General features: G+C 38.7%; 1 protein-coding gene across 2 annotated transcripts in view; it reads left to right on the top strand.

Moving 5' to 3' along the window:
- DCC (DCC netrin 1 receptor) overlaps positions 1-14133 on the top strand; it is a 1153179-nt gene that overhangs the window by 162658 nt on the left and 976388 nt on the right. The window lies entirely within an intron of this gene.

Genomic DNA, 14133 nt, shown 5'->3' with positions numbered 1-14133 from the left:
AACAAAATTTCCAGTGAGACATTGGTTTCTCTTGCTGAATTCAATGCTTCACCTGTCAGTTGCCAAACTGTACATTTAGCTGGTGGCAATAGGAAGTAAAGGATTATATCTCCTGTGTTCCTAGCAAAGAGTACAAAAGTGAAACCAGCCCAAGAAATATGTCTTTTGTCCATCAGAGCATCCCCAAATAGACCTTTACTCTCTCATAGAGTACTGTTTCTAGAGGAGATGGAATCCTCAGAGCATCTTTTGGTATCAAATCTTTTTTTTTTTTTTTTTTTAGGTCTGCCTTCACAATTAGAAAAAAATATATATTATTTTACCCTAACCCATGAGGGTCAGTATTTTGTTTTAATGGCTGGAACTTACCTCACTTCCTCGCATTCCAGTTCTTATAAAGATCAATGCCTGCATGATAAGTGACAGCCTTCATTTCTCCTTTGTAGAATAGAGAACTTTATTTCCCACAACTATTCTTTCCTGGCCTGATCTAGTTGTCGCTGATGACATTGAAGCTTGACCGACATGAGTCTGCCCCATAGACCTTGCTACGTTAGTGCCAAGGTCTTGGAGAATGACTCCTCGGCCCATTGTTCCAGTCATGGTGGTTTCCTTATTCCCACCAGATACTAACCCTGACTCTATCTTCCTTCCTGATCTGTGCAAAGTGAACTGAGGAAACCTCTTGTTAGAACAGTAAATGCCATGGAGTGCAGCTACAGTATCTTTTTTGTGCAACACCCTTTTGTGACTTTATCTTAGGGAATATACTCTACTAGAAATGTCATCCGTCTACCCAGCATACTATTTTTGAACAGGAGAGGATCTTCCTAGAGTCTCTGAAGGTGTCCCACAGGGATAATCACCTATTATATATCTCTCTCTGTTGTTAATTCTGTTCTGATCTCAAATGATCCCTAAAATATTATCAAGGCAGTGTGCCTGTGTATCAAATTTTCAAATGACAAATGAGGCTAGAGGAGGGAAGAAGGCTTCCGATTGATTTAGGTGGCAATGATAGGCATGAAAATGACAGAGTTCACGTCCCTTACCCGGATGTAGTGTAAACTGTAAGCAACCAAGTTGTCTCCACCTTCCCCAAGGTGAATGCAACAAACCATGTCTTTAACAGTGAAGTCTAGAAAAGATCTTACAGTCTGGTTTTAGAGAGGGAGAAAAAGTGTAGATGGTAGCTCAGTAAAACAGTTTGAAAGAAGAGAAGAAAACAATGCTCTAATTTGGAGCGTGTATCTTTTTAATATAGAAAAGGAAAATATATCAAAAGTATAAAACAGTTGTCTTCAAGGGGCAAAGGGGTGATTTTATGCCCCAGGGAATGGCAGTGTCTACAGATATTTTGGGGTCAGGAAGATCCTACTGAAAACTAGTATGTAGAGGCGAGAGTTACCACCAAACCTCCTCCAGTGCCCAGGACAGCTTCTCTAATGAGGAATTATCAGCGCCAAATGACAGTAGTACCGAAGTTGGGACTCTGCTTTAGAGTCCACCTGGTCCACCATTTTTATCTCACATATGAATCAGTTGGGGCTCACAGACATTAAAGGACTTATTAAAGTATTAGAACTAATTGCAACTGTGATTGGGCCCGAACACAAAGCTTCTCTCTTTCAGGGCTGACTTTTCCACACTAATACACTCTCTTTCCTGATGTTTGTATATTATTCTGAATTTCTTTTAAAAAGTGTCATGACTCATGGAAAGGGGATGATGTTTTCTTTATATTTTTCTGTGTGTTTATATGATGTGTAAAACTTCTTTTCGTGAAACTAAATACTGTAAAGAAAGCTGCCATTTGACCACGCTGGCCATATAGGGTGCTACAGGAAGTCGAAGTTACTAATCTTACCTTACCCTAAAGAAGCTGATGGCCTCCCTGGGGAGAAAATGGCCAGCATTATGAGAATGTGTGTAACAGGTTCGGGGCTTGGGACTCACTCTCCCAGCTGTAAAAGTGCTGCGCTATTTCATTATTTGGGTTACTTAATCTTAGCCTTGTGTACTTGCATCTGCCATCTTGAGATCCGGTCCTCCACCCGGACTTCTTCATTAACTGTTGATTCTACTGAGGAAATTATCTTAAGGTCATTATTTCCTGCCTGCCTTCCTCCTCTGCATAATCACCTAATTGTATATTAACAGGACTATTTAGAACTCTGAATGCAAGCTTTTAATGTTCTTTCTTTGCCCACTTAGCTAGTTTTCAGGCCAAAATAAATCATGTTTGGATTTTAAATTTTAATTAAAATTGCATATGTATATTTTCTATATGTATATTTTTCTATTTTTATTTTTTCATGGTGCATGCCTTCAGAATGTACTGTTGTATTTATTGAGCACATACTATGCGCCAGATTAAGTCGTAAGCACTGGGGATTCAGTAGTGAACCCCACAGACAGAAGCCCTGTCGTTACAGAGCTTCTGTTCTAGTGAAGGATACAGATAATAAGAAAAAAATAAATATATAGTACAGCATCAAGGCATGGCAGATGCTATAAAAAAGAAAAAACAGGGGAAAGGAATAGAGGTTGACAGTGCTTACTGCTTTAAATGAGGTGTTTGGCGACGGCCTCTCTTACCTGTGGTATCTGGAAAAAAGAATGTTCATGATGTGTAATAAAGAACCTAAAATAGGAATATTTTTGGTTCATTCAGGAAATAGCAGGAAGACGTGTGTGGCCAGCCTGGAGTGAAGATATGAAAATGGTAGATAGGGACAGAGAGGGAGCCACGGGTAGGAAATGTTGATCCTTGAGGGCTAGTAAGAATATTCTGTTGTTTTCTAAGGATAATGAGAAGTTACTGATGGATCTGGGCAGAAGAGCACCCTGATCTGGCTTACATTTTAAAAGAACCGCTTTTGCTGCTCTGGGTTGAAAGATGACAGGTGGAACAAGATAGAAGCAGAAAAATCAGTTAAGAAGCTATTGTAGTTATCCAAGGAATGAATAATAGTAGCTTGGAGAAAAGGGATGTAATAATGGATGGTGTGGATTTTTTTCCCCCCTAAAAAAGCTCTTTTTTACGAATATCTTGCATTTGCTTTGTGTTTGACAATGCTGTTTCCTAGACTCTGGAATACAACTTCCTGTTTTTCCATCCTGGATCCATCACTTATTAACAGTGCGATCTTAGAGCTATAAGTTAATCTTTCTGTGACTCAGTGTCCTCCTTTCTCAAATGAAGTTAATACTGGTATGCCCCACAAAGGATACCTGTGTAAAGTTCTTTGAATTGTTCCTGGCTTATATTAAGTACTATGCTATCCTATTATTATTATTTATTCTTCAAACAAACCAGTGAGATAAATATTCTCCCCCCGCCAGAAGATGGGTGTGTTTTAAAATGCTATTTTTCAATAGTCAAATAATTTTGTTTTATAGATGAAGAACATGATCAACAACTAATAGATGAGAGAGTCAGAACCCAAACCAAGGACTTCTGGCTCTAAAACTCAGGCTTCTTCGTCCATACAACATGGTGTTCAGGTTGTCAGATCTCCCTCAGCTCCTTGATGGACCCTGTGGTTCTCCATCCCTTGTTAACTTCTCAGTCAGATTCTACAAATTTCCAACAAAAATCCCTTGGAATGACAAAGAAAAATTCAGACCAATATCTGTTGTGAACATACCTTCAGAAATACTCAGTTAAAACAGTGCAGTATTGACAGAGGACTAGACCTATAGAACAATGAATGGAATAGAACAGGGGACCCAGAAATAAACCTACCTCAATGAATGAATCTTTGACAAAATTGCAAAGCCTATTCAATGGAGGAAAGATTGCCTGTGTAACAAAGGCCAGTGCGTATCCATAGGGCAAAATAATAGAACCTCTACCTAAACCTTATAGGTCACACAAAAATAAACTCAAAATGGGTCATATACTTACATGTAAAATATAAAACTAAAAAAAGTTTTAGAAAACATAATATCTCTAAGGTCTAGAAATAGGCAGAGTTCTTATATGCCAAAAGAATAATCCATCAAAGGAAAAGTTAATAAGTCAGACCTCCTCAAATTTAAAAACTTGCTCTGTGAGAGACCCCGTGAAGAGGTTGAAAAGACAAGCTATGGAATAGGGGGGGGAGTATTTTCAAACAGCTTCTCAGAGAAAGGACCTAGAATATATAGGGGACTCTCAATATTAACAGTAATAAAAAAAAATCTGAAAATGGCTGAGAGACATGAACAGACCTTTCACTGAAGAGGAATTACATGTGGCAAATAACCACATGAAAAGATGTTCACCATCATTAGCTGGTTGTTCTGATTTTGGATTATGCTGTTACTCTTCCTCACAGCAGCATGCTAATTGCCCCAATAAATTCCTGACTTTTCAAGTTGAAAAAAGGAAAAGTAGTGCTCCTAGACACAGAAAACTCTCTGCACAGCAGTACAAATAATTACTGATCATCTATACCCTGAGTCCACGGGCTAGAAGTGCAGGAGTCTGAGAGAACATGGGGCATAGTATATGCCATCTGGGTCTGTGGTTTCACAAATCAAATCATTGCCATGAACTGGGAGTGGTCAGGGGAAGGCTTCCCAGGTGAAAGGTGGAACCTTTCAGAGTTTGGACCTCGCAGGTTGAAAAATATCTTATAAGGAAGGTTAGTGCTTTGCAGGCAAGGGGAATGTGAAAAAGCATGGGATGGAAGTATCAGGGGCTTGGGGTAAGCAGGTTTGTGGAGGAGAAACTGTCAATGACTCCTTATGTGGTTTGCTCTTAAGTTCTCCAATTGAGGGGTAGATGATAGAAGAATCCTTCTGAAAGGATTCTTGAAATCCTTCTGAAATCCTTCTGCTTTGGTCTATCTTAAAAACAAAACAAAACTCTGCTAGTCTCAGAAAAAGTTCAATGAAGGAGGTATATCTGAATAGAAGTGAGCAGAGCCCAGCATGGCATACATGTATTTAGTTGTCACTCTCTTCTCTCCGGCTCTGGTGTGCATGTGCATGGCTGCCAAGTGTGTGGTGCTGGCAATTATTACAACCATTCTTTACTCATAAACTGAGAATGTTTGACAACAGAGCTGAGGGAGAGAAGAAACGACTGGACCCTTACAGTGCATTTTTGTTCTACCCACTTTTTTAAAAAAGATTATTTATTTATTTATTTAACAGAGAGAGAGAGAGAGAGAAAGAGAGAGAGAGAGAGTGGGCACAAGCAGAGGGAGCAGGAGAGGGAGAAGCAGGCTCCTCACTGAGCAGGGAACCCGATGAGGGGCTCAATCCAGGACCCCCAGATCATGACCTGAGCCGAAGGCAGACGCTTAACCGACTGAGCCACCCAGGCACCCCGTTCTACCCACTTTTAAGAGAATCTTTACCTGTCCCTGCCCACTAGCTTACAGCTCGTTCTTGCCTTACCTTTCTCTCAGGCAGAGTAATCACCTGTCTCAGCATCTGAGGTACTGATTAATTTGTGACCCTGACTGAAGGCCAGGGAAGTCTAAACATGCCCCCTGAGTTGAAACAGTTCAGCAGGTAGATGCAGACTCGTCTCGCTAATTATATTTTTTGGTAAACGATGGAAATATGTGGAAAGGTTTCCTCCTCGGATGATTGGATCTTTCTGAATGACAACTCTTCCTATCTGTTAGCTTCACGTGCCTTTGAAAAATGGGCTTGGGTGGGAGAGCTCAAGAATGTGTTTCCCAGATTGGGAGCCGACCTTGGGTTAGCAAGTGACTTTCGGAAGCAGTTTGCAGTTTCCCAAGAGAGGTTTGTTTCCTGAGCCTGAGTTGTGCTTGTAAAGTAGGGTCTTGCATGCTTTCCGGGAGCAGATTTCTTTGTTAAATATGAACTGCAGAGCAGTGAGGATCTTTTTTATTTATATTAATTATTTAAAGGAAGCTGATGGGAGGAGTAAAGGCTCCAGGGACTTGCTGCCTATATGCAGATTCTGCTGACCACGGAGAATAAAAGATAGAAACTCTATTTTAAAAAGACACGTGCAGTAGTTTAATCATCTCTACTAGCTTTACTACTTCCCATGTCTGAGTAAAGTCACAGTGAGATTCGGGGCAGGTGGTGGGATGGGAGCAAGTAAGAGAGGAACAGATAAAGCAGTTATAAGGAAAGGGTAGAAAGAGAAGATTTGGCTATGCATGCCTGTTTGTAGTGAATCGTTTGGCTCTACTTTGAGGTTCGTTGCAGGTTGATAAAGTGGGACCCTGGTGGGCTGGTTTCACCTCCGCTGCGATCATGCCGTGACTAAATAATGTAGAACTGAAGATGGAGATAATAGGAGACTGACATCTGGCTAATTGCCATTCCTGTTGGGGGTTGCCTGACAGTTGAGTGGAAATTGCTAGGCGATGAAGAACTTTTAGTGAACCGTGATGGCAGAAGTGTCTGAGCAAAGAGGTAGAGGAGAGCCGGCAGGACAGGGAGGGAAGTGCCTGCCTTATCCTCCCCCTCTTGTTTTCTCCTCCTGTGCTATCTCAGTAGAAAAGGCTACTCACTTAAAGTCCAGTGGTTTACAAAAAGAAAACAGAATAACCTTAGAGGCAGAGAGGAGTTTGCAAAGCCTGGAGCTGCATTAATTTGTCTTCACTTTGATGGTACCCAGAACCTACTTAGGCACCAGTCAGTCACCCAAAGGTCCCTTCCAGAGCCAGTCCCTGCAAGCTGGTCTGGACCCAGGCCCTCCAAAGCATGACTCCCCAGTGCTGCCCTACACAGATAGGGCTCTGTGATCCTGCTCCGAGGCTGAGAGGTGACTTCTGAGCCATCAAGATTTTTCTGTGGCTAGTCATTTTTGGGTACCTTGCAGCATGTGTGGTTGCTGCTCTAGTCAATAAATCTATGTTAATTTACTTAAGAACATTTCCTCCTTTACCCTTACCCACTCTCCCAGCAGAGGCTTCTCAGGTAATATGTATACAATTTAGCTGCATCTGTGTGGGGCCATCTTAAGATGACTAAGTGGAGTGATACTAATGGTAGAATTTTCTGGAGATTTCTGAGTTGGTGGGTAATTCCCCGAGAGGAGTAATATGTGGGTAGGCCATGCTGTATGAAACCCCTCACATCTCCCCTAATTTGGGGAGGTAGCCTACTTACTGATCCAGTTCTTTCTGTGTGAGCTTTGGCTCCTATAATAATTACAGTTTTATTTTTTTTCTCCAGCTTTTTAAAAAATTTTTTAAATTTTATTTTATTATGTTATGTTAGTCATCATACATTACATCATTAGTTTTTGATGTAGTGTTCCATGATTCGTTGTTTACGTATAACACCCAGTGCTCCATTCAGTACGTGCCCTCTTTAATACCCATCACCAGGCTAACCCATCCCCCACCCTCTCCCCTCTAGAACCCTAAGTTTGTTTCTCAGAGTCCATAATCTCTCATGGTTCGTCTCCCCCTCCGATTTCCCCCCTTTATTTTTCCCTTCCTACTATCTTCTTTTTTTTTTTTTTTTTTTTAACATATAATGTATTATTTGTTTCAGAGGTACAGGTCTGTGATTCATCAGTCTTACACAATTCACAGCGCTCACCATAGCACATACCCTCCCCAGTGTCTATCACCCAGCCACCCCATCCCTCCCACCCCCCACCACTCCAGCAACCCTCAGTTTGTTTCCTGAGATTAAGAATTCCTCATATTAGTGAGATCATGTGATACTTGTCTTTCTCTGATTGACTTATTTCACTTAACATAATACCCTCTAGTTCCATCCACGTCGTTGCAAATGGCAAGATTTCGTTTTTCTGATGACTGCATAATATTCCATTGTATATATATACCACATCTTCTTTATCCATTCATCTGTCGATGGGCATCTTGGCTCTTTCCGTAATTTGGCTACACCAACTACAGTTTTATATTTAAAGTACCTTTTGTGCTATGACTATGCACTTAAAAATATATACATAGGCAATGGTTCTTCTCATCTAGAAGTTCTTAGTAATTTTTAGGGTTAGGGAATCGAACTATTCTTTCCATTTTATAACATTCTGGTTAAAAGTATCTTACAATAATAGTTTATGTTTTATGGCTTTAGTTGGTGTTGTTTTCATGCGTAAGAGTTGCACTGCTGTGGTTGAAGTCTGTGGACAAACTATGTGGCCCTACATGCAGTTTTTTAAATTGTTGTGTGCTTTTCTAACAAGTGAATTTCAGGTTCTATTTAAGTATGCGAACTGAAAAGAAATGTTTAAGAAAAAATAATGTATTTTGCTGGTATATTTCCAGCCAAAATATCTAATGAGGGACTTAGTTTTGTCTAGAAGACAATCTTTTTATTCTTTTCCTCACTCTGCACTTGGACATTCAGACTGTGATGCTCTGGTTTTGAGGAAAAAACAGAATGTGTACTTGACTTACAAGTTTTTTTCTTTGAGAGTTAATTAGTTAACACTTTGGGGGGTAATTAGATTTTAATAAAATAAATTCTGCGTGTTATTTATAACTGTGTGCACTAGTTTGGGGAAGGTGTACAAGATTCTGGGTTACAGCATTTGAACGAAGTTATCATGATTTAAAACTAAGCTGAGAAAGGTGGAGGGTTTGCCCCATGAATTGTTTATTAATAAACCACAATTTTCTCTTCTATGTTGACCAAAGGGGACATAAAACTTTATATTGGCTTCTAACTGCACTCCAATCCCTCATCTTCATTCTGCATCTCCAGGCAAGGTAAACTGCAGAGTTAAGGTGGCACTCAATAAATATTTGTTGGAGGAATTAATGAATAAATGAATAATTTAAGTAAAACATATCTATCAAGCCTTAAAAAAAAATCTCGGTCCTCAATCTTATTCAATATGTATTCCCTAGAAGCCTGCTTTGTAAAGAGCAGTAAAGTAGAAAACCCCAAATGTTAAGAAGCTGAGGGCTTAGTGGGAAAACTAAGATAGTAAGGGAATGATGAAGCACTCATGAAGCAGGGTGCAAGATGAAGGCATACTGTTGAGTTACTTAGAAATAATGACATATCCAGGGATAATTACCTCACACACATCCATGGTGGTACCAACATTCACATAGTCTTACCATTTCCTTATCATTTTTATTTTATTCATACATCTTCACAGGTATTTTGTCTAGGTCTAGATGCAATGGCAGTGGTGGACATGCCCAATGTTAGACAAAATGGCCAAGTTAGATTTTTCCTCTTGTGTTCTTTACTTTTTACATTTTTTTTCTGGTCACTTTATTGAAGAATAGTTTACAAATAATAAGTGCCTAAATTTTGAGTGTACATTTCAACAAGTTTAGACAAACGTATATAACTGTGTAACTGCCATCTCAGTCAATACGCAGAATATTTTTATCTCCCCAAAGAGTTCTTTGTACCCCATCCTAGGCCTCCTCCTTTTTATTCCCCACAGTCCTCTGGTGTTCGTTAATTTCTTAGGGGCAGTGTCTTCTTCGTGCTACCCAAAAGTTACATCAAATTCCTGAATGAGGCCCCACCTACGTCTGACCAAAACCCTCTTTTTCTTTCTTCAAGCTGGGGTTGCCAAATAAAGGAGAAGACACTCCGTTAAGTTTAAATCTTGGATCAACAATAAGCAGCCTTTAGTATAAGAAAATATTATAATACTGCAGTATTTGGGACACAGGATAAAAAAATTATGATTTTCTGAAATTTAAAATTAACTGGGCATCTCAGATCTTTATTTGCTAAATCAGGAAACCCTACCCCAATTGCCACTTTATCACTGCATGTAATTTCACCAACCCTTTAGACGATAGGAGTCTAATTGAAAAAAAAAAATCACATTCAGGTATAAATGCCTGGTAGCTAGATTAATATATGGTCATTAAATTGAGTATATTATTATAGTCCAAGGAGGAATTTTTTTATCCAGAGGATCAGTATTCTTTTTTTTTTTTTTAAAGATTTTATTTATTTATTTGAGAGAGAGAGTGAGAGAGAGAGAGAGCACAAGAGGGGGGAGCGGGAGAGGGAGAAGCAGACTCCCTACTGAGCAGGTAGCCCGATGTGGGACTCAATTCCAGGACTCCAGGATCATGACCTGAGCCGAAGGCAGTCGCTTAACCAACTGAGCCACCCAGGCGCCCCAGAGGATCAGTATTCTGGAGTTAAATTTTGAACAGAGATATTTTATAGTGTTCCACCTCAAGAGAGCCATTTAATCTGCTTTTCTTATTGAATAGCCAAGATGAGGTTAGGTAAAGTATTCCTTGTTGATTCCCATCTGTGAAAGTGGTAATCCTACAACACCAAGGGCAAGTTACTTGACCTCTTTGCACCTCAGTTTCCTTACTTATAAATGGAGGTTATAATACCACCTACCTCAGAGGTTTGATGTGAGGATTAAGTAAGTTAATATATTTCTGTACTGAGTATAGGATGTGGCCCAGTGTAAGCATGTGTTGGCCATGGCCACCAACTCTTTATTCAAGTAATACTGGTTCAGACTGATCATTCGCTGTCATATGCAATATATGTATCTTTCTTGTTTACTTACTGTTCTCTAAAATGTGGAGAAAGAACACTGGATTAAGAGTAAGGAATAATGCCTTTTAGTTTCAGATCTGCTTCTAGGTGACCTCAAGTTGGTGACCTTTAGGTGACCTCAAGTAAACTGGACCTCAGTTTCTCATTCCCAGGCTCCACATAGTTGGGTCTCAACTTTACAGTATGTAAAACACATCTGAGGTGCTTGAGGAAAAGTGTAGATTTTTAGGCCTCTCATGAGACATCTTGATTCTGGGAGCCTGGGGATGGGCCAGGATGAAGAACATTTTTAATAAGCTCACTAGAGAATCAGATGCAGGTGGCCCATGGACCACATACTGGGAAACACTGGACTAGATGCCCTCTCAATTTTCTCCCATTTAGTAGTTAAATGTAAACAATGTGATTCCATGTAATAAGCAAAATTGTCTATCTGGAGGTTAAAATATGTCTTATGAATGTCCTTCCAAACGCATGAAGGCCAATTTCAAAAGCTGTGTTAACTCTACATTGTGAATGCCCATGGTTACTTATTTATTGGGCAACTTAATCTAGAAAGGTTCTTTCATGAATTTTCATCAATTTTTTAACAAAGCTCTGTTGCAAATGGTGAATTATGCATTAACATATGTTCATGCTAATTTATACACTGGTGACAGATTTTTGGCATGGGATCAATAATTTACAATTATATTTTTTAAAAGTTTGTTTATTAATAACATCAAGGAATTTTGATTATCATTTAGATAACAATGCATCATTTGAACCCAACAAAAAATGAACAGAATTTGCAGTTCTCAGATGTCTGCATACTTGTCCAAGGAACAACAAATGAATCTGAAACTAACAAGATAAATATCTCCTGCTCTTCTCAATTAATAGTTTTTATAGCCCTGTTGGATTCTACAGCCCTGTTGGACAAGCCCCAATGTCTTGTCATCAGATGGAAACGCAGGGTATTATTACACCCACTTTTTCTAATATCAAAATAATTATAGGCTAACCTCGTTGAGTCATGAAACAAGACAAAAATTATTTTGACCATCCTCTTGAAAAATTAATACAATTTGTACTTTCTGCATATTTTTCAAAGTTAAGACACAAAATTCCGATAAAGAAGTAAACATACTCCTATTAAGGAGCTTCATTAGTACATTTCTATCTCTCCAATATACTTCTATTTAAATACCCTTTTAGAAGTAAACCTTGTTTTGAGAAGCCTTTATATAGAAGACAAATCTAATAAAATAAGTAAATTAGAGGGTGATTGTATGATTAAAATTTTTTCTGCTTTAAAAATATTGTAGATCCCTTGAAGAAGCTCCTGCCCTATTATGCCTAATGTGATGTCTCAAATAATTTTATGCTTAACTTTTTGGAAATATAATTGTTTTGTAAATAGAGCTGCAGCATTTCTATACACAGCAATCATTTTATCACTCATTGCTATTAATTTGTAGGGAGAGATCAGCTACCAGGTCTGGCAACTGTATTCCAAATATGGTTGAAGAAAATAAAGTTACTAAGACTGAATCAATGATATGCTCACTTTATCCCTCTGGGACAGAGAAACCAGAGGACTCATGAGCTTTGATTATGTATGCTATACTTTCATATTAACATCTTTGCAAATATTCTTTGCTGGAGTGGGAGAGGTGGAGAAGAAGAGAACACCTTTTTAAATTAGATTTTTAATACCAGGTAACCCATTCTAGTAGAAGGCCAAGACCAATTATTCCTGTGATCATAATAGGGGTTTTTAAGTATTTTCGTTTTTTTTAAATCATAGAGGGAACATAATAGTGGATAGCGAAGAGAAATGATTTTAAGTCTTGGTTCTCTCAATTGTTAGTTGTGTCAAGTTATATAACTTCTCTGAGACTTTGCTTTTCATCTTTAAAATGAAGATTATAATGCTCTCTTTATTGGGTTGTTATAAGAATAAAGTAAAATTATTTTTACAAGTTCCTGAAACAGTATCTGGCATTTAGAAGTCAATCAATCAAGATTTAAGTGTGCATTTCCTTCCACTCTAACATAATAAAGACATCCCTGCCATACTGATTGAAGACCAAAGCTTTCCCTCTGTCCCCTTAACCCACTTCAATATTTAGTTTTTAAGATACCCTTCTGCATCTGTTGGTAGGTTGCTTTGCACTGTTTGGTAAATGTATTATGTCATCCAGAAGATCCTGGTGGAAACTAGTCTCTTCTAAACTCATCTTCCAGTTTTTACACAGCCTACTTTCACCCATCTCTATCAGTCTGTTTCAGGGGCTGGCAAACTATGGCCTCCTGGCCAAATCTAGCCACCCACCTGTCTTTGTAAATAAAGTTCTTTTGAGACTCGCAGCCATGCCCATTCACTTAAAAGTGTCTGTGGCTGTTCTTTTTTTTTTTTTTTTCCAGTTTAAGAACAGATTTGAGTAATTGTGATAGAGACTTTGTAGCCCACAAAACCTAAGTTATTTACAATTTGTCCACTTGGCAGAAAAAGCTTGCAGACCCCCTAGCTTTTAAAAGCTAGGCTAGACTTTTAAAATGTAGATGATCAGAAATTAAGTACTTGTTGACAAATAGATGCTCAATGAATGGAGAATAGAAAAAAAATTGATAGTTGCTATCATAGAGATTTCTTAACTCTCTTATGCATGGTTACAGTGAGGACAAAGAAATAATATAATCGAGGAGAAGTAACAGAGAAAGATAGAAGCCAAAGGGGATGGGTTCTGCCATTACCTACTAATGGACTTTATTTGAATTAAATGCTGTCTCTGTGAGCCTCAGTTTTTCTATCAAGTGCAAATAATTTCTGTGAAACCTAATATCCTAAGTTCATGTTGCACAAACTGATGATATTTTCACATCATATAACCTTATTTTGTTTACGTGAGAATGATCCTGATTAACACACCCTACCTAAAGACGGAGTTCATAATTCATTCATTCTTTTTAAAAATTTCAGGGGAAGTGGCATCCTTGGGGGAGAGCCAGGTATGTGTTAAGCATAGATATAGAATTTATCCTTAGGAAGCATTCGGGGATGTAAGAAAACTTATTTGTCATGGAACAGAATTTCTAGAGGACCAAATGGAGAGAGAAGGAAGAATGAAAGAGAAGAAAAAGAACAGAGCTTGGAGAGAGAGGAACTGAGAGGAACAGATAGATGGCGAGCAGTCTTGCAATGGGGCTATTAAGCATAGTGAATTTAGTGGACACGTTTTTCTAACCACATTGGTGATAGCAATCCCTGGCATGTGGGAAATAAGAGACAAGGTCTTAAGATACTGCTGGTGACTGTAGGGTAGAAGATGTGCTGCTTGGTAAATGGCAATTCAGAGTAGTCTGATCTTCAGGAAGCTCCTTATGTCCAGTAAAATGGGCCCTGACCTAGGATTCAGAATACCTAGATTTGAGGACAGAGTATTCTATCTTGTGTCACTATGAGCAAACCTCAGTTAATTCATCTGTAGATCTAGAATATCTTCCCTTGTGTACTTTAAAAGAGTATTCAGAAAGTTTCATGAAATAATGTACCTCAGTGTGCTCAGAAAACTCTTCAAATGTATGCAATTTTATTGAATATTATATCTGAATAACCACAGAAGAGCATGGGTTTTTAGTATATTTTCAGTAGAGTTGATGGATTTATGCTTGTGCATGCACTCTTAC

This window comes from Halichoerus grypus, chromosome 13, assembly GCF_964656455.1.
Source record: "Halichoerus grypus chromosome 13, mHalGry1.hap1.1, whole genome shotgun sequence".
NCBI lineage: Eukaryota > Metazoa > Chordata > Mammalia > Carnivora > Phocidae > Halichoerus > Halichoerus grypus.
The sequence above is the reverse complement of the archived record's forward strand: the minus strand, read 5'-3'. Positions and strand labels throughout refer to the sequence as shown.